Here is a 19,083-nt window from a genome sequence, read left to right on the forward strand (position 1 = left end):
TTACAAGCAGAATAATTCCGCAGTAATTTGGTCAACACTTTGATGCTGAATAAGAAAACAAATTATCATATAGAGAGAGAAAAGAGGATCGAGAGTGCACCAAAATCGACCCACCAGTCAAATCACACAGCCAATAAATTATGCACAAGAAAACAAAAAAACAAATGACATGCCTTTACTGTGAAAGAAGTTGAAGGAACAATTACAGCAGAAGAGGCTTTAAGGTACACTTATAAACTAATATTCAAGCAAGACCTCAAAGAAATCAGGGAGTGGGGAGTATTTACAGAGAGGGAAGGGCTAATGCAGATGAGAAGATACCATTTCCAAATTCTTTGGACCCTCCCCTTTCAGTTTTTACAGGACATATTTTTGACAAAACAACAAGAAGCCAAGTGAAAACTCTGGGGGGTTACTTAAGTTGAATTAAAATTATTGATTCCAGCATTCATTCATTGATGTACTGTTAAGGAAACGTATTACAAAAAATCTTAAACAAACCCACTGACATGATGGGCAACCTTTCCAAGAAATAACTTGCAGATATCATGTAGATGAAGACTTCATAGTATCAATGGCTTCGAAACGAAACGCACAGTTTAAGCACATTTTGATTTGCAACCTTAATTACAAAGCATAAAATAAGTAAGCCTAAATAAATAAATCTGACAGAATTTATGTAAACATGGCTTCAGTGAGTGTCTACAGGTCCTATGCTAAGTGTGTCCTTGGTACCAAGACTTTGATCCTCCCCACCCAGGACAATGGGTGACTGTCTGTGCCTGCCACTGAGCTCTGCAATTATCAACAACAACAACAACAACAAAACTTTATTAATAAACACATAAACTTACAGAAGTATTGCCTGCAGCTAACAAGGCTATTCGAGGCGGGACAATGCGTGCAAAATATAAAAATAGAGACTAAGGCTATTAACATTATCATTCTCAGCAGAGGCCTGATTCAGCTCAGTGGCTAGGGCAAACTAGGAACAAGGTACTTGCCAGTCAAAGCCTCTTGTGAACACTGCTGCTTACTGAAGGGGTTGTGTCAAAATAGTCCCCTCCCCACCCCACTAATTTTGGCCCCCTGACCTGATCCACCCACCCACTATTAGGGCAGTCCCTAGGCTATCCAGCTAAATCGACCAAGACGGCAAGCCCCCTACCTTTTTGGACACTGGACTGGCCTGGTGCCGGGCTGTGCCCGGTGCCAGACGAAAAACTAGTGACCAGTCATTTTAACGAAATCAGACAGAAATATTATTAAATAATATTATTATTACAGCCTCATATTGCACAGTCTCTTGACCTTAAGTGGTAAAATGACATAATAGTGGGATAATAAATAACGATATTGATCCTTCTGTGTGAAATATAAGTATGGCGATTTTTACACTGTACATGTATTCAATAAGGAAAGTGATAATGTATAATTGTCACCTCGATACACAGCCTGGTGATCTGGGGCCACTCAAGGGATGTTATTCAGTAACATCCACTGAAAGGTCCTTTTGCCCGCGGAGTAAGAAGAGGCTTGAAACATCAAAACATCCTTTAAATGGAGGCAGTGGCATCTTCTTGTCTGAATTGATTGGAATCAATCGAGGAATGATCCAAAAAGTGGGATATGCTACGCCAAAAGTGACAAAATATCAAAGATGCCACTATATAATTCAAAACCACCAAAGTACTATCAAGATCGACAAAATAAACATCAATTTGCTTGTTGTATGTGTCAACATTGTAGAATTTAATTCAATTTCAATTCCCACGTGTTTCATGTTATGTATCATAAATCAAGAGACATGTTTTTTAAATCAAGATGCATGTTTTTTAAATCAAGAAGGGAGACGACAATTTTTGATCAGTTTTGTTTCCGAGAGGGACTGAAACCGAGCACACAGGTTGGAATTCAAGGTTTAAATAATTAAAAGTGTTGAGGGGCCTGCACGACTCCTGCAGTTCGCAAATAGATTGGTCTTAAAACCTTTATAGTTTAGCTCTTACTTGAGTGTCTTTTAGGGATTTTCCTTTGCGATATGAAATGAGGGGAGGTTCCTTAAAGATGTTTCTGACATATGGTTGGTTCTGTATAAGGTGCCATTTCCCCATGAGTATGTTCTTGAGGTTGGGCAACGCAGGGTGGTATTGCGTTACAAATGGTAGTATTTTCTTACTTGCATTTTTGTTTCTCTGTTCTAATGCTTTCTTTCTGTCTGCGAAATTGACCTCTGAGAGATGTTTTTCTACAGTTGTAGCTGGATAATCTATATTCTTGAGGCGTGTTGAAAAACTCCTTGCTTCTCCTTTGATGAAGCCTTTTGTGACGCCTGGTGGGTGACACGAATACAAATTCGTGCATTGGAATGTTTCTGTAGGCTTGAAATGTGTTCGCACGTCAAGATAAAATCGTTGTTGAATCTGACACCTTTGTACCTTTCGTGTCCAAGAATGTAGTCTCTGTTTCTGATATTTCAGCCGTGATAGAATTTGATTGTAGAATGGAAGTTGTTTGCCTGTAGAAGGAATTCTTCTATTTCGTTTCTGCTTGTGTCCCATTCTGATATGACGTCATCGATATAAACCTTTTCCAAAAGATGGGCTTAATGCTACTCTGAGTCTGAGTATTTCTTTTTCTATTTTGGCCATGAAGATGTTAGCAAAGGCTACGGCCATTTTCGTGCCCATGGCTGTTCCATGGGTTTAAAGATAATCTTTCAAGTTAAATTGGAACGAGTTTTCTAGTAGTATCAGACTAAGCATTTCGCTTAAAAACCTGGTAGGGACTGGAGGGTTTCCTTGGTGAAATTCTTCGTATGCAAGGCATACAGTGGTAATACCCTCTCGTTGTGTTTTTTTTTTTTTTTGTATTGTGACGTCCATTGAAACATATATCGCACTTTTAGGCAGTTTAATCCCCTCGATGAAGTTAATAAAGTCTGTCGTATCTTTAAGATACGAAGCTTGTACTTGTGCTATTGGCTGAATAAGGTGGTCAACTTATGCTGAGATCCATTCTGTACACCCTGATATAATAGGTCCTCCAACAGGTGTCAGTTTGTGGATTTTAGTAAGTGTGTAAAACACGGGGATTCGCGGAGGATCGGGCGTAAGGGAGAGCCATTTAGCCGTCGTTTTATCAATGTGGCCTTCTGAGAGCAGTGTTTTAATACGTTGTTGAGCTTTTTTGGTTGTAGTTTCAACCATTGGTGGTTTGTCTAGAGGTCGGTAGTTATTTAAATCATCAAGCAGAACCTGACCTTCGTTTAGTTTGTCCTGTCTGCTTATCAATACGGTGGTGTTTACCTTTATCAGATTTCTTAAGAATAATGCTTTTGTTGCGCGATAACTCTTTGAGAGCTTGGCGCTCTCCCGTAGATATATTATCTTTTGGCTTGTCAAATTCAATACTTCCGAGCTCTAATTTTACCTCCTTTAGCAAGGTCTCCAGAGCCACAGATAGCTGGGCTGGTGGTTCCCAGTCCGACTTCACGTGGAAAGGATGAGGTTCGTTTTCCCTGTTCCCCGTGAAAAATATATTGTAGTCGCATTCGTCTCGCAAATTGATTGAAATCCGCGAGAAGCTAGCGCCTGATAAGATTTTCTTTTGTCACGGGTGTAGGGATAAACTTTAGACCACGCGATAGTAGAGTAATTTGCTTATCTGTCAGTTGTTCATTTGACAGGTTTTTGATATACTGTTTGCGTGACTCAATGGCGTCAAAAAAGCGCTTTTTGTCTTTGATTTTTCCCCGCTCTTTTCTTTTGCGGTTTTTGGCCGCTTTGTTATCTTTGCGGTTTGCTTTCCCTTTCCCCTTACTTCTAAGGAGTTTGATAAGAGACAAGAGTCAGATTCACTTTGTTTATTCGCACACACTTATGATCTTATTTGTTCTAACAATACATCGACTTCGCTAATCTTGGTCTTCAATTTACATTGTCATCTTTGTTGACAGTTTTCTCTCTAGCCGGTGACTGCGTTTTCTGGTGAGACGCCTGCTTAGTATTTCTATATTATTCCTTACAGTATTCCTGCGAGATTTATACTGTTCGAGTTTACGACGCTTGTTTGTTAATCGTTCTGCGCGCTTGTGGTGATATTTCACCAGCGCTTCCACGAGAGCCTGTTCTGCTTTCTTTCTGATCGAGCCTATATATCTCGTTCTTAAATCGCTGCCTCAGTTCTTGGTCAGGTGTTGACACGTTTCAGATGTGTTTGAGATGTGTTATAAACTCCTTGTGCTGCTCGAATGATTCTTCTCACAAGTTCTTCGATTCCTTCCTCCGCCATGTCTAACGCGGGAGGGCGGGAATGGGCAAGAATGGGTGGGATTCTTCATGGAGCAGTCCATGAAGCATGGCAGATTTTTCGGTTTCAGTCCCCCTCGGAAACAAAACTGATCAAAAATTGTCGTCTCCCTTCTTGATTTAAAAAACATGCATCTTGATTTAGAAAACGTGTCTCTTGATACATGACATGAAACACGTGGGAATTGAAATTAAATTCTACAATCTTGACACATTCAAAAAGCAAATTGATGTTAATTTTATCGATCTTGATAGTGAATTGGTGGATTTGAATTATAAAGTTGCATCTTTGATATTTTGTCACTTTTGGCGTAGCATAGTGGGACAAAATCTCTCACCAAAAATCAAACAAGTCGGATACAGACGAACGAAGTGCAGATGAATCACATATATAACTTCGAGGCGAGCGTGACGTCATGCGTTTACGAAATCCGACCGAAGATAAGAGGGCCTTTCGACTAACGAGTGCTGACCGCGAAGCAAGACGGAAGCTGTTCCCTCCATTTTGTCGAACTGATTTAACATGAGTGAGCAAAATATTGAACACCAACAACGTAGTCAAGCTCTTATAGATGCTGCAAAGCAGATCAAAGAAGCATGTGAGATATTTCAACGAGAAGCTGACAGGCTTCACGAGGAGCAAGAATCCATCGATGCTATGTCCAAGAAACTTGATCGGGTTCACTTTTCGTCCACCGTTAAACTCAATGTTGGAGGGCAGCACTTTACCACAAGCGTGCAAACTCTGACAAAGGATCCCAGCTCCATGCTGGCTGCCATGTTTTCAGGAAGGTTCGATATGAAGCCTTCTGAAGACGGTTCGTTCTTTATCGACCGAGATGGAACTCACTTCCGCTTTATCCTGAACTTTCTCCGCACGGGAAAACTAACTTTGCCTGAAGGAGCTACATTTATCAAGGAACTTGAGGAAGAAGCTGAATTTTATCAAATTCAAGGACTTATCGACGCGTTGAGCCATGCTAAATTAACAGTTAAAGTAGGTACGCCAGACGAGCCATTCAGAGAGTCGACCATTTTGATGAATGTAGAGCATCGGAAAATTTTGAAAGGTTGGTTACCTGAGGCCATGGCAGGCGAATGGCGTTTGCTATTCCGAGCGTCACGAGATGGCTTTGCCGCTTCAGCATTTCATTCTAAGTGCGACAACAAAGGGCCTACAGTCACTGTTGTGAAAAGCGGTGTAAACATATTTGGAGGTTTCACTGAGACGTCGTGGACAAGTCATAATACAGGATGTAAGTTTTTACTCCAGTTTATCATCATTTACACATCGAAAATATACTCGAATGAGCTTCCTGACGCTTTCCAATCTTTATTTACCATTATCCTGTAAGATTTTGCGATGATCTGCCATGACTCCCTTGATTTCGTCTGATGAAAACAACTAATAATCGACAGGAAGGTGGGAGTGCAGCAATATTTGAAAATGATCCATAAATGACTGCTAAAAAAGTCCTTAACATGGGGGGAGAAAGTATTACAAACTTTCAGTCCAATGCACCAAAACATCAAAAACAGAAAAACCAAAAGACCAGACTCCACAGTCACGGACCTCTACTTCTCCCTACTACGGACTAGCCTGAATTTTAGACATTCCTTCGACTCGCATACTCCTCCCAGTTGCTGATAGGAGTATGCGAGTGGAAGTTCAGGCCGTAACTACGGACTTCTTAGGTTAAACTTGCTGCTTACAGATTGATGAACAGGACATGATAGACGGAATGAATGCCACACGGTCGACGAGAGTACTGCAAACTCGTACCCCTGCAGATCTGAACTCGTACCCAGATCTCCCAAACTTGCAAACGGGTTAAGCAAACAGACGCCATTTTGGCCTTGGTAAATTGTACATTACCGTATTTTCTCGATTAAACGCCGTACCCCGATTAAAAGCCGGGTCAAAACTGCCGATTTTCAAATAAACCCCGGGGGGCGTTTACAGAGGCCCCCCTTGTTTGATCGAGATCCCAGAGTTTAATTGCGGTCGAGGTCATAACGACCAGTTACAACTAGAAATATCACAGGCCCCCCAAGCTCATGTTACGAGTGTGTTATGTATGTTAACTTTCTCACAAGAGAGTCGGTGTCGCATTACAAGAAACCGTTGAGACTTCGTATGAGAAATAAAATACGGAGGTCTGCGAACGCTAAATATCATTATTCTTACTTGTGTTTCTAGAAAACTAGAAATACGTATATCGCAGAACCTCACGAAGCTCGGGGGGAAGGCCCATAAAATGTCAAGGATGGAAGGGAGAAAATTGTGTAGCTTGGGAGGGCGAGTTTCAACACTGGCTCTAATATTGGAAGGTGAGATGTAGTTAATCGCCTTTTGGTTGGAGTAAATTTCAACCTAGTGTAATAATAATTACTTGTGAAGTGTGTCATGGTAGTGAGTGGATGAAATGGTAGGAGATAATGCTGCTGTAACGGGGCGTGCGTTGCCATCATTCTGGAAGTTAACAACGCAGCATCGGAGAAATGTTTTGTGTTCAATACGGAAACTCCAAGCATCTATCGATCTATAAAGTCCTTCATTTAACTTGAAATCTCGTAAAAACTGGAATACAATGAGCGAAAATAAAGCTATTACTATAAAATCTAAGCAAATTGAAATGATCTTAACTTGAGCACGTGCAGCGTGCATACAGATAAATCTAAACAATAAAAATCTTCTTAAGCGTAACAAATCTGCTTACGATCGATAACAATAGGACATTTCGGGATCTAAATATAAAGAAACAAATAAATTTAAGACATACCTCTTTCCCCGGTATACAACTCAAGTATTTGTCACGATCCTAGATCTATCTTTCTTTCACAATCCCTGCGCGTCTCTAGCTCGTGGTCCTATCACTTTTGGAATGTCACTTAAAACAAAGGAGTATTAATTTTAAATAACTGACGTAGATCCTGCAATCACAACCGAAAATAGCCTACGTTACAGCTGCAGTGAAAATAACGAGTAAATGCTGGTAATTGGAGAAAAAAATATAAATATTTATTGTTAAGTGATTACAGCAAGAGGTTGTTTGCACTTGTTTTAGTACATAATCACACTTGACAACTAATAATGTTTGTAACAGTAAGGTGTAAACATAATCACTTACCCTAAAATGGAAATTACATGTAGCAATGTGATATTTTTCGTATTTGACCCCTTTTTTTCCTTTTTTTCCACCACGGAGCCTGGTCCAAGGCTATGTCATTAAGGATTCAGTTGAGGAGAAATTTGAAAGTGATCATAACCCATGATTACTGAATATGCAGTAAGCACTGAATTATCACAGTAAAAAATACCAAATCATTTATGAAAGTGTTTAAAGTTATTTCTGTACATGCATGAGAAACAAATACTCATGCAAGAGTGAATTTGTATCAAATGTCCACATACAGGTAATACCGACCTTAAGTTTAGGTGGACGGCTACATAGAGGACGGTGACTTTGGCCGCGACAGCTTGGGGAGGGCCGACATCGACTTGGCCAAAGAAACAAGCTTTAAGTTTCAGTAGAGGTGACGGTCAAAGACTTTTCTTAACTTTATTGAAGTCTGAGAATAAGTTCCCTGAAAGAGATCCAAGAACTTTTGGTCGACTTTTATAATTGAGTTGGTGTCATATCACATGAGAAACTCGTTCTCTTGTACGATGAAATCTAGTTGAGCGTTTTGTTGCTCAAAAGTGAATGTTCGTCGCTCCACTGAGCCTATTTGCGATCTACGTATTGCCAAATTTTCGCACGCTTCACAGTTCTTACGGCTGGTCATCGAGCCTACACGGCTCTGGGCTTGAAGCGGTAGGGCTCACTTACTAGAACTTCTTTAGCAAGCTGAATATCGTGACCTTCAGGTCACTCCATCTTCATTAAAATAAGAGCAAATTATTAAATAGGATTGATAAGTTGCGCGCAAAAATAAACAAGTTCCTCCTTTTAAAGGGCTTTATTTTGTCGAATAAATGTTAACCAATTGACATGTAATTTCATTTTGGCCTACAACTTAAGCAGAAAAAATGAACTAAAATCTTCGTGAATGAAAAAACGGGTAAAAGTCGATGTTCAGATGGTGAGAGAATACTTAAATGTGATTATTTTGTCGCTGGGAATTCTAATCCCAGGGGCAACCAACGAGGATATAGTGCAAAACCACTTAACATAGCATTGTTGAATGTATTTTAGTATTTAAACGGTAGATATAGGCATATTTTTATCATGATCCCTTAAAAACTTTTCATCTGTTCGGATTGCCTAGCTGAAAGTCTAGTGATCCGAAAATTATATGGATCAAAACTTACCTTTTCGAAAATTTCAGCCAGGAAAAGGCACCCGAAAATCCTAGGTGGCCTCTTTTAGGGTAAAAATCCGTTAAAAATGGGTAATTATACCATTTTGTAGATGTTCGAAAATCCTAGGAGAGGCAGGCAAGCAAGATATTTTACAACAAATGTTCCGAAAATTCTAGATCTCAAATCGTCTTTCGAACAGATATTTTCCGAAAATTGCCGTTGGGTACCCCTGTAATCCTGCAGTAACTGGAAAAGGTTTAACATTTGAAGTAAACTAGACACTCCAGAAACAGATTAAAGCGGTATTCTGTTAAAATAAAGATATTTTGAAGACGAAAACACGAAGAAAAAACTCACGTTCTCGAGACACCGCCGCACTCTGCTTTCTCACCGTCGCGAAGTGCAGACGACGTAGGTTGGACGGCTGAGATATATGCTAATTAGCCCCAAATCGGGCAACTTTTATTTCCGGTTGCCGCCCTCCACCTTACCGTCCACCCTAACTTAAGGTCCTTAATGTTGCAGGTGATCAGTATTTCAATTCTCTATCAACATGCTTGAGCTTGTTGACACATGGTTACCAGAGGCATAGTTTTTTAAATTCCCAGACTGGCAGTCAAATGTACACTTTCCCTGAATTGACAATTTGTGCAGATATTAATGTATTCCAAATTCCAGTCAAAACTTCGTGTACTGGACACAGATGGTGTCAAGCAAAAGACTTCTTTGTTTTCTGTTCAGGGAAAATCTGCTTCATGGTCTTTTGTTATATATGTCATCTGTGTATGGTACACAAAATAAATGCCCAAACTCCCATCACAGCCATCCTGTCCACCTATTTCATACATGAATTTCTCGTGAATGTAAAGTGTAGAATGGATGGATCTCATATGAAACCCTATATCTGCTTGTCGTTTGATTTCTTGATACAATATTCTCCCAATGGAACATGTTTAACTTCGGTGAGTGTGCAGGAATATGTCACCTTCCTCTGGCTTCTTTGAAAGAGTTACATTTTATTTCCCTGACTTAAGGCATGTCAGTACATGGAGGTGGGGGACTACAGGCGGACAGGAGGGTTACCCCCCCCTAAGCGGGCTACCTCACCTACCTGGGGTACCCCACCTCCATGTAAACAGGCCCTTATACTGAAACTCCCTGACTTGACTTACGGGGAATGATTAATTTTCCTGGCATGGTAACACATGTAACACACTAATATTGTGAGGAGATCCGAAATCCAGATGTTCTTTTCGAATATTAAATAGGATCGAAAATAGGAGGCTAGCAATAATAATTTTTTTTATGATTGACTTAGAAGACACAGCTGTGTTTATGTATAAGGTAGACTTTCAAAAAATTCCTTCGTCGGATTTCATATGGCGCGGGACGAAGGACTTTTCGTACTTGATTAAAGGGGCTGGGTCACGGCAGTCCAGTTCATTTTGTTTAATTTTGCCAATTACTCGCCCTCAATCCTATGGAACTTAAAGTAAGCAAGGAATTTACAGGTTATCCGAGACAAACAAATATGTCTCCTGAGCATTATTTTTGAAGTTGCAAGCAGCCTAACAGTTTTTCAAAGTTGATCCCTGCTGAACAGTTTTCAAAAACCCTAATTCCAATCCGTTTCAATCTTCTTCAGTTTTGCCCATCCGTGGTATCTGTTGTTTCTGTTGTGTTATTTTAACCTCTCTTTAATGTTTTAAGCGGTTATTTTTACGTTTCTCTTAATGTAATGGGCATTTTGTGATTACCTAATTGGGCTGAATTTCGTGACACAGCTCCTTTAACACCAGTTTTACCGACCCAAAAACGGGTCGGTGCGCTTGGACGAATCAGAGTAGCTCCCAAGGACCCTTGGGGATAAAGCTGTCACTCACAAGTACTAAGCACATTGAAACGTGACTTGCGGTTCAAATTCTAAAAGGGGGTCCATTACGAAAGCGATGAAAGATGCTCTTGAGGCCACGGGCTATTCTCAATTGCGTGACTATCAAAGGAAACAATCGAAGCATATCTGTCGTAGCCTCCCACGCAGCTGTTTTTGGGTTAGCTCCCCTAAAAACGCCCGTGTGGGAGGCTAATCTGTCGGGGAGGGATGTTTTTGTGTCTGCTCTAGCCTGAGTATCAGGCCTTCCTAAGGGGCTAGGAGAGAGGAGATTTTAGATGGGGGAAGGGGGAGGGGGAGAAGAGAAAGCTTTCTCCCTTTTTCGCTTCCATCTTTCCCCTTTTCCCCCTTTGTCTGCTCCAACCGGAGCTGGCAAGAGTCTGACTTTTGAGGTGGTTCCATACACTTTCGATCGTTTATTTGGGGAGGATTGCAATTCCATCGCGTTGGTGATTGTTCCTTTGATTTCTCTCATGAAAGATCAGGTCTCAAACCTAAATTCCCGTGGCATTAGAGCATCGTCTGTAGGAGACGATTGCTCGGAAGAACAGCTAAAGGATATTTTAAATCTGAAAGAGAAAATATTATTTGGGAGTCCCGAGGCGATCGTCAACAATTACCGACACATTTATCGTGACCTAAAACGAAATCACCTAAAATCATTGTTAGAGACAACTTTCGCACAAAGAATACAAATTTGATTATTCGATGATGGAGATACACTTGTGTTCAATAGATTTAGTTGGAGTGGAATCAGCACATTCCGCTGTTTCTCCTTAGGTTCCTAAATTTTCTCAGTCCTCTTCCTAAAAGAGTCCAGAGTTCCCATTGAAAAAATCCCGTAAAAAAAGACAAACATCCACAAAAGATTTTTTTTTGTATGGCGTAAGCGCTCCTCCCCTAAATCCGGGGACTTTTATTTGAAACTGTCAATCTTCCCGCGCGTAACATAATTTCCGGTAAAAATGCACTTCCGGTTCGCTCTTACAAACAATTCTTTTAGAAAAAAGGCACAAGAAATAATCCTTAACACCACCATTGAAGTCAAGGACTCGCAAATAAAACCTGAAACCCCAAATGCGAGTCACGCCACTCCCCATTTTTGGCGCGAAATGCAAATGGGGACCCTTCAAGCGAGACAAGTCAACCGTAGCCTGCGTAGCAGGCGCTTGGAAGTAGTGGGTACAAGAAAAAACGGGCGCCTCCCTCGCGCGCGCCCGTTCTCTCTTTCGCCCACTACTTCCAAGCGCCAGCTACGCAGGCTAAGTCGACCCCCCCTCCCCAAAAAAGCTCGCTCCGCTCGCCAAGAGGTCGACTTGTAGCAAGTCTATGTATAAGGCTACATACAATAATAATATATTTAACTTGGGATGGTTTTGGGAAAGTAAATGTAATGAAAATTGTAAACGAAAATGTTGTTCAGCAAGGATTTTGTTTACAAACGTAACGCTCCCCTAAACATGTCACACATTATCGGTGTTCTAAATTGTTCACTGTAAAATAAAGCTTACTGTAATAACCCATTGTTGCTCATGGTGTAAAGGCTGATTGGCTGTCCCCCGTTTGTTGGAAAGATATTCTTGACGTGCATAATTCTTGGTGCCTATCGCTGCATCGAAGAAGATAATTGTGACTGTAAACTTTAAGCGTTGCCTGATCCAGTCTCGTCGCTTTTGGAAGCGTCGGCAGTCGGTGTTCCTCTCTTCATCGGTTTCGTTTACAGTGTAATTGTAGTATTTTGTCGCTGTCTCTGTACCCGTTTGTGGTCTCTGTGTTGACGACGTTGCCTTCGCTGTGCTAAGCGATGTTCTCTGCTTTGCGATTGTCTTCTTCGTTCCGCTCGCCGATGAATTTTAATCGGCGTTCTCCAGAGGAGTTTCAATGGAAAATCTTCCTCGGCGAGGATTTGCAGGCACTTGCTGTGCTTGCAGTTCTGTGTCATTTGGATGGGAAAATCAACACAACAGCCTTTCATGAAGAATCGCATAATTGAGTAAAATCTCGCATTCTGATTGGTTAACGAAGCGAGGTATTTAATTAGTGTGGAATTGCGTGTTGAAAACGAGGCTAAGCGATATTGTTTCGCATCTACGTAACAACTATCATCAAATTCTAACACGACAGCTGCAAAAAAGGTTCTCTTCAATGTCATTTTAAGATGTTTTCAAAACCATTGTCACCTTTTGAAGAGTTAAAAACAAACCAAAGCGTTTTTTATAGTGAGCCGGAGGTTCTTCCTTGTTTTGAACTTAACTACAAATTCTCGAAGAGGCATAAAAAACCTCTTTCGCTCTCGACAACGAGAAAACAAGAAAATCTTGTGAACACGGCCCAGAAAATGGCAAACCAAAGTTCAACCAAACAAAACGGAGAAGCGACAACGGAGGAAATGCGGGGGTGGATTGTCACATATACAGAAGAAGAAATAAATACCTTCAAAGACGACATGGCCCCTGAAAACACGACAAAGAGTACGCCGCTTGCAATCGTCCTGAATCGTGATACTTAGAAAAGTACGAACAGAGCTGAACTTGAACAGCATTTCTAAAACATTTCAAGGTACTTGCCATATATCAATCGCGACGTTAAACTTTCAGTGCTTTCGCTTGGACACTTCATTTCTTTCAGTTTTGCCGCCGAAGAGGTAAAAGGTGTAAATTATTTTCCTTCTCGAGCAAATGACCAATTTGAAAAAAGATGTTAAAGATAAACGGCTTGTAAATTCAGTGAAATACCTCTATTTATCCTTACGATTAGTGTGAAGCTTGTTTACATGTAAAAAAGTTTGAAAACAAATGTAAAAACAAGCACAAGGTACAAAAAAAGTTGTCGAAGGTTCAAACGTGCACGACTGACCCTTCCTATTCGCTAACGCAATGACAGTTTTGACAGTTGACTTTGAAATGGCTTTCTGGAGCGCGCGCTTAGGAAACAAACCATTATTGCCGTTTTCTTTTTTTTTCTGATTTTTATTCAGTTATGCGAAACAAGGAAAATCCATTACCTGACTCGTGAATTCCACGTTAAATTGCACGCGAAAACCGATATCGCATGAATCGCGAAGCGATGAGTGCGATATCGGTTTTCAAGTGCAATTTAACGTGGAATTCACGAGTCAGGTAATGGATTTTCCTATATTATACATGAAAATGCGCCTTGGTCACAAAATGCTCCATGACGTCATTGGCGGACACCAAACATATATTCATGAAAAGATTGATTTATGGCGCATCGAATTTTGCAGCTGGCCACGCGTGGTTAGCAGACTGCGCGCGCGCCTCGCGCACGACGAGATTATAAAGTCGCTTCGCTCTCGGCGCTTCACTCGGAATAAATAAAGCAATAAATAAAGGAGACTTACCTTTGATGTATTCCTGCGCTTTTTGGTGGGAATTCATCGATTTAGTTGGTTTTTTTGGCTGTTATTGTTTGGCCCCTGTCACTTTCTTCAGAATACGAAGCAAGGTGAAGTCTCCTGTATCTATTTTATAGAATAAAAGTCAAAGTAAAATGATATTTAGCGTTCGCAGACCTCAGTATTTGATTTCTCATACAAAGTCTCAACGGTCGCTTGTAACGCGATACCGACTCTCTTGTGAGAAAATGTACATAACCGCACTCGTAACGTGAGCTTGGGACGCCTGTGGAATTATATGAATATAATCCCTTGAACAGCACTGTTACGACATACTGTAGCAAGTACAGTGCAGTTGTTTCAGTCTTTTAATAAACGTTCAAAGGAAAAATACCGGCGTTTTAAACATAAGTAGGGTGGATGCTGTACCACAAAATGTACGGTACCATAACCTGATAATTGTACTGTATCAGGTAATGTACGGTGACGGGTAATCATCCCCGGAGAATCCGGGAGCAGGATGAAAGGAAAAATCGTCCCACCCTCATAAACGGCTCCTGGGTCTCCGAATCTTCCTGAAAGAAGTGACAGAAAAGTCCATTTTATTAATAACGCCGTTCCTCTGTTAAAACCCGGCTTCCAAAAAGCGTCGGGTCAAAACTGCCGATTTTTAAATAAACGCCGGGGGCGTTTAATCGAGAAAATACGATATGCTCGCACTTTTTTTGAGCATTTTAGGGAAGCAAAAGTGTTAAGCATTATTCAAGCATTTTAGTGGCCTTTTTCCCGCAAAAAAGTTTTTTTCAGAGAACATAAAAATAAGAGTAATTTTTCCCGCAAAAACGTTTTCAGAGAAAACGAAGACAAACTCGAAATTTAAAGTGTGAAGACTGGGAAAAAGTCGGCGGTGTTAAGTTAAAAAATGTTATGAACTTGCATAAGTTGTTGTTATAGTACGTTTACTCTTTCGGTAGTGATAGCACCCTGTTCAAACGTTACAATTAATAAAAAGAGCCTCTGTATGACAAGCATTTTAGTGGGAAAAATGGAGCATTAAGGTGGAGAATTTTAGTGGGGAAACAAAAGCATAACAGGCATAATGTAAATAAGACCTGAAGGGTACGAGATTAGGAGCACTGTTACTTTAAGGATAGGTGCCGTCTTTTATTTATTTCAGTACACATGCAAAGATTGCCCGAGTTTGAATTAACCCTTAATGGTATGCAGATTTCTCTACTTAAGTATAAATTCGATTCGTCACTTTAAAAGTTTACATGGCAAGCCGAGTCCAGCAAACACTAACGTTAGTCTTATCTGATCATTTGTAGGTTATGTAAACTGTTGCCAAGCTTTCTTGTTTAGCTTGGTGAATCCGAGTACCGTGGGGGCAACCAAACTGTCGCTCATCGCTGGGAAGGAAGGGTTTGGCATCGTTTGTAACAGTAACTATGGACCAGTGTTTGGTGATGGGAGTGACCTATGTATATCAAATAATGCAAACACAAGTTATAGTAGCAGCCGTCTCAGCAACACCTATCAGCTCCCACCAGGACAACAGAACACGTTCTTCACAGGCGCCCAAAACTTCACTGTTACAGATTACGAGGTGTTTGGATTCCAGCAGTGACAAAACACCAGCAGAAAAGGATTAAAATTTGTGGGTAAAATAGTTAAGACCCAGTCAGTCATCGATAGGATGGTAAATTCAGAATCCAAAGGGCGTCATTGACAATGCCTCCTTTTTTAAGTGCGGGCACATTCTCTGCATCATTGCACATTCCTCGCTCTGGAGGACTAGAATATGAATTGTAGTTCTAAAACTCATTAATAATTCATAAGTTTAATAGCCAATAAAAAATGGCTAAATTTGTCACGTGCATGAGTTTTGATACCCAATGAAAACACAGATGAAAACCACACGTGTTTTGGATCACATATAAAAACCATGCGTGGTTTTCATCTGTCTTCTCATTGGACACCAAGATTCATGAATCAAAACAAAACAAACTGAACACAAGAACAATACTTCAGTTTAATAAATCATCATAATTAATCAGCTACACTGCCAGTTCAGTTTTATACGTTGACCACGCAAGCCAAACATTTTACCATTATAGAAATAAATAGTATCTAATAATTGCTTAGCTATTCCTAAATAATCCTGCACTCCAGAACTTTTCTTCTTCCTCTTCTGTAACAGCTTCCTTCTCTTCTTTCTTTGTTTGGAAACTCACACCTTGCCGCATGCTGTCCTTCATCTCGGCATCAAGACAACGACGGAAAATAGCAAATCTGCAATAAAATATGGGAAGATTAGAAAAAGGTCGATCTGTATTCTAATTGTAGTCTTCGATGAAAATAGTATCTTGCTTTGAAGGTAATAAGTACTATATCCTCTCTTACCTTTTATCCGAAGTATCTACACGATTTTAAAATGCTTCGCGTCCCGCAGTTTCTTCTAAATGCCTTCGGATGCCACAATAAATTTCATACACCTTCCCTTCACTATTCGCATCCTCCTGGACAAATTTACTCAGCCAGTAGTTTAAAGTGTTGGCATCCATATTTGCCAAATCTGTACTCGACGACTGAACTTTGTACAAATCTCCATAATCTTAAAAAGCGCCACCAGCATCAAGTACAGGAACTTTGTCTTTTCTATTTATCTGCCATTCGTGAAAAATTTAAATCGCCCATTTGGTTCTGTAGGCAGTTGAATACTCCCTTTCAGCAACTTTGATTCTTCTTGATTCTTCTTGGGGAAGCCGGGGACGAGCAATGGCGGCGTAAAGACGCTTATTGGGGCTGTCCGCAATTTCTTCTGATATCCGAGGTCCCCGTAACGGCAAATGGCCGAATTCTTATCTGAACTACTAGGAAAAAGGAGAAACAGGATATCTACCAGTTCAGACGACTCAACCTCTTCACCTGACAACAAAAAATCTCGAAAATCCATCTCGACCGACGGAGAAATAGCCGAAGAAGACACAATCCTAACCGCGCTAGATATGACAGCAAACATGGCAAAAAAGCTTGAAGAAATCCTTGAGCGTTTAAAAAAGCTCGACGTGATAGAATCATCTGTTAAAAGCATCGAGACAAAGCTCAACTGCCTAGAAGAGCGTACAACAGTATTGGAAAATTTCAGACAAACTACGGAGAAAGACATTAACGATCTTAAAGAAAATGGAAATTTCACGAGCTCACAGTTATCTGAAATATCGACTGAGCTAAAAAATCACCAAGCTACAATCACTGATTTAACACAAAAGGCAGAGGCGAGTAAAGAGTTATTAAACGAACTTACAGCAAAAAATCTCTACCTAGAAGCTTACTCCAGAAGAGAGAACATCAGGTTTATGAACATAAAAGATGGCTCCTCCGATGAACCCGAAGATGTCGAAGAAACCCTAAGAGATTTCTTAGAACGCGAACTGGGCTTCCACGACGCAAGAAGCGTGGAAATCCAAAGAGTTCATCGAAGTGGAAAAAGCAAGAATGGAAAGCCCCGGCCAATACTGGCTCGTTTTCTGAGATACAAGGATGTCCAGAAAATATTTTCACTCGGGCACCGACTAAAAGAAACCGATTTCCAAATGTTCCGCGACTATCCTGCAGAAATTGTCAGAAGACGCAAAGAGCAGATGAAGACCTTCCAAGAGGCCAGAAGAAACAACATTCCTGCATTCTTCAGTCTATCGGAACCAGATAAGTTATTTATTAGAGGTCGAGTGTGGCCTGTAGGAAAAAAACTGATCATTAATCCTGAGACTGTTTCATAATTGTATTACGGGGACAAATTTACTATTCTTTTTTTCTTGCGGCTAGTCACCCCTTAGAGATGCAAAGCGACCACCCAGCAAGAAAACATTTTAACTTTGTCTTTATGTTTTTCTTCGATTTTTTTCTGTTTTGTTTTACTTTCAGTGCTTTGAAATATCTTTTTTTTAGACCTTTCTGTACGAAACCGACACTCTATATCTCATTTGCACAAATCAGAATAATCTCTCATGCTATTCTTCTTTGGGTGAAAATTATCAGTTTCTTCTTTCTTGACAGCAACAAAAGAAATGGAACTTACAATTGGTTCAATTAATGCTAGGGGATTAGGAGACAGAAGCAAGCGACGGGAATTCTTTAATTGGCTGCGGAAAAAACAAATGGCCATATATTTTATTCAAGAAGCTCATTGTACCGAAAATAATATGCATGACTGGCGAGCTGAATGGGGTTATCAGGCCCTTTTCAGTTGCTGCTCTAGCAAAAAGGCAGGCGTTATCATATTGTTTAACAACACTTTCACCTTTCAAATTTCGCGAACATACTGCGACCCTGGGGGACGCTATATAATCTGTGACTTGATTACAAATGGGAAACACTTAACCTTGGCAAATATATATGCTCCAAACAACGACGACCCAACTTTTTTTACCTCGGTCTTTGAGCGGTTAGCAGATTTTAAGTGCGATGAGGTAATAATTGGCGGGGACTATAATTTAGTTTTGGATGTTGAGAAAGATAAAAAAGGTGGCCTTGCAAAAACCCACAAAAAATCGTTGGAAGTCATAAATAGCTATTCCGAAGACTTAGACCTTATTGATGTCTGGAGAATACAAAACCCTGAACAACGACGATTTACATGGAGACAAAAGAACCCCGAAATACAATGCAGACTTGACTTTTTTCTCGTAAGTCAATGCACATCTTGCAACTCAATCAACACGGATATAGTCCCTGGTTATAAGACAGATCATTCATTGATCACGTTGCATATTTCGACGCATAATAACATGAGAGGACGGGGCTTCTGGAAACTAAATACCTCATTCCTAAAGGACGAAGAATATATAAAGAAAATACAATCCATTATAACTCAAACTAAAGATGAATATGCACTGGATAATACTGTCGATCCTAACTTACTGTGGGAAATGATAAAAATGAAAATTAGAGAGACATCAATTGAGTTTGGCAGAATAAATAAGAGAAAAATGTTTCAAAAACAAGATGATATAGAAAAGACAATCAAAATCCTGGAGGAGCAGACCGCCAACATTGATGCCACTGACTGCCAAAATGTATGGTCAGAGTTAGAAAAGAAAAGACGGGAACTTGAAACTATAATCGAATACCAGACAAAAGGGGCTATTCTAAGATCTAAATCGCGATGGTACAATGAGGGCGAAAAAAACACTAAATACTTTCTAAACTTAGAGAAGAG

General features: G+C 40.3%; 1 pseudogene; it reads left to right on the forward strand.

Annotated features, from left to right (window-relative positions):
* The window catches only part of LOC140944768 (uncharacterized), a 22,809-nt pseudogene extending 6,641 nt beyond the window's left edge, over positions 1-16,168 (forward strand).
* The last annotated feature ends 2,915 nt before the right edge of the window (positions 16,169-19,083 follow it).

This window comes from Porites lutea, chromosome 7 (genome assembly GCF_958299795.1).
Source record: "Porites lutea chromosome 7, jaPorLute2.1, whole genome shotgun sequence".
In the NCBI taxonomy this organism is placed as follows: Eukaryota; Metazoa; Cnidaria; class Anthozoa; order Scleractinia; family Poritidae; genus Porites; species Porites lutea.